The sequence below is a fragment of the Malania oleifera genome, chromosome 7, assembly GCF_029873635.1.
Source record: "Malania oleifera isolate guangnan ecotype guangnan chromosome 7, ASM2987363v1, whole genome shotgun sequence".
In the NCBI taxonomy this organism is placed as follows: domain Eukaryota; kingdom Viridiplantae; phylum Streptophyta; class Magnoliopsida; order Santalales; family Ximeniaceae; genus Malania; species Malania oleifera.
Window position 1 is genome coordinate 47,026,912 of NC_080423.1, and position 2,753 is coordinate 47,029,664.

Genomic DNA, 2,753 nt, shown 5'->3' on the forward strand with positions numbered 1-2,753 from the left:
TTTATGAAGCATAGAAGAGATTCTCAATGCCTTGTTATCCTTAATACTTGATTCTCTTCAACCTGTTTTTTTGTAAGCGCTTCCTCATGGAATCGACATCTCAATCTATACTTCAACTACCGCTAGTATATTTTGAGCATAACCAAAATTTGGCGCCATTGTCGGGGAAGCCATATCAACTAGAAAGGTTTGTACATCAAAGGTAAAGTTAGTTTTTTTTTCTCTTCCCTTTCTTTTCTTTTAGTGGAAGGATGGGCCTCCTGCTTTTACTTGTAATTTCTCACATCACTTATTTTTCCATTGTTAATACTAATCTTATGGACGACTAAGCCACCTATTTCTTATAATTATTATTATTATTATTATTATTATTATTATTATTATTATTATTATTATTTTTGTGTGGTCAGCCAAGCTGCCTTTTGTTATTTTTATTTTCTCTTTTATGGATGGTTATGCCTCCTAGTTTCATTTTATTCTCTTGCTAAAGTTCTTTCTAATAGATTTTTATTTTTTTTATAGTTTATGTTCTTAAAAAAAAAAAAGAATTTCCCTTTGTTTTGGGTGTATTTTTTGGTAAAGAACCGAGCGTGGAAGACTTGTGAGAAGAGTTGAAATTGAGCAGTAACCAAGCCCCACTGCTAGTGAGACCTCATCTAATTCTTGGTCAAGCATAACATTGTCTAACACACCTGCTACTAGGAATCAACTTGAGCCTAATCCTGTATGGTCCTTGAAGGACTACTTGCACCAAACCCTTGCAGCCACTCCATTATGTATTATGTTTCCTGTAAACACTCCACAACTAGATTTCAAATCGGGCATGATCCAACTCCTACCCACCTTTCATTGATTAGAAAGTGAAAATCCATATGTACATGTTAGGGAATTTGAGGAGGTAGTGGCCACTTTTTATAGCCAACCCAATGCCATAGATTCTATTAGACTAAAATTTTTCCCATTCTCTCTAAAAGACAGAGAAAAGAGTTGGTTATACTTTTTGAGACCAACATCTATAGGTACATGGGCGGAAATGACCGAATCTTTCTTTAATAAATATTTCCCGCACCATAAGACCAATAATTTGAAAAGACAGATCTCAACCTTTGCCCAAAAGGACAGTGAAACCCTATACCAAGCATGGGAAAGGTTTAGAGAATTGTTAAATTTGTGCCCACACCATGGGTATGAGAATTGGTGCCAAGTTAGCTGCTTTTATGAAAAACTCACAATTAGGCAACGTTAATTTGTGGAGATGATGTGCAATGGGGAGTTTCTCCAAAAAGATCCTCATGAAGCAATTGAATTCTTGAATGACCTAGCTGAGAAAGCTCACACCTGAACTAGACCCAGTGCTACTAAAAACACCAATAGGTCAAAACCTAGTGGTGTTTACCATCTACAAGAAGAAGACCACCTTAAGGCCTAATTAAATCTTGTCACAAAGAAACTTGAAACCTTGGAAAGCAGAGATAGTCGATCCATCCAAGCAGTAGCTAGAGTGGAATCTCAAGTCACTTGCTTTGTTTGTGGAGAAGTGGACCACCCAGCTCAGAAATGTCCCACCTATAAAGAGATGCGAGGTATGTACAAAGAACAATGTAATGCACTTGGAATGTTTCAAAAGCCATACTCACCATACTCCAACACTTACAACCTTGGCTAGAGAAACCATCCTAATTTTAGTTGGAAGTTTGAATCCAATCAGTCTGCACCATCCAACCCCAACAACTGGAAACCTAAGGCACCATCACAATGATCTTATCCTCCACCTCAATATAATGCTCCACCTAAAAGATCTTCTTTGGAAGAAACTTTATATGTATTTATGGAGGCACAGAATAAGACGAACAAAAAATTTGAATCTGTCCTTACACAGGTGGTGAACAAGAACAAGGAGGTAAAAAGTCAAATCACTATATTAACTAGTTCTCTGACAATCCAAGGGCGAGGTAAATTTCCTACGCAGCCTTAGTCAAATCCAAAAAGGGCAATATATGGTAGAAACTTCCACCAGAGAGGAGCAGAATATTAAAGGGGTTAATGCCATTATGACTAGAAGTGGCAAAACTTTATATGGATCAACTCTGCCAAACAAAAAAAGCACTACTCCTAAAGATGCCTCTCCACAAGAGCCTAAGAAGAAGTTTCTAGTACAAGTGCCATTTCCCCAAGCTCTTCAAACGGGAAAATTATCAAAAAATCAAGGTGAGATTCTTGAACACCTCACACAAGTTAAAGTAAACTTGCCTTTGTTACATTTGATCAAACAGGTACCAACATACACAAAGGTAATCAAGGATCTATGCACCATGAAGCAAAAGCACCATGTCAAGAAGACGACATTCTTGACCAAGCAGGTAAGCACGGTGATTGAGCAGAAAACTCTGCCAAAATACAAAGATCCAGGATGTCCCACAATCACTTGCCATATAGGGACAAACGACTTTAGCCAAGCTCTACTAGATTTAGGTGCAAGCATCAACTTTATGCCTTACTCAGTGTACTTGCACCTGGGACTTGGAGAGATTAAGCCCACTTCTATGGTATTGCATTTGCCCGCTCATTCTGTGAGACGACTAAGGGGGGATAGTGGAAGATGTTTTACTCCAAGTTGATAAATTTTACTATCCTGTTGACTTTTTGGTCGAGGAAACTCAATCAAGGATTGACATGGGGTCAAAAATCCCGTTGATCATAAGAAGACCATTCTTGGCTATAGCAAATGCTTTGATCAACTATAGGAATGGCCT

The 2,753-nt window shown here is 38.0% G+C and overlaps 1 non-coding gene across 1 annotated transcript; it reads right to left on the reverse strand.

The window, feature by feature from the left end:
• Positions 1 to 1,081: 1,081 nt before the first annotated feature.
• LOC131161082 (small nucleolar RNA R71) lies at positions 1,082 to 1,188 on the reverse strand. Its single transcript, XR_009138243.1, has one exon. It is a non-coding gene; the product is annotated as a small nucleolar RNA R71 (small nucleolar RNA).
• Between the last annotated feature and the right edge of the window lie 1,565 nt (positions 1,189 to 2,753).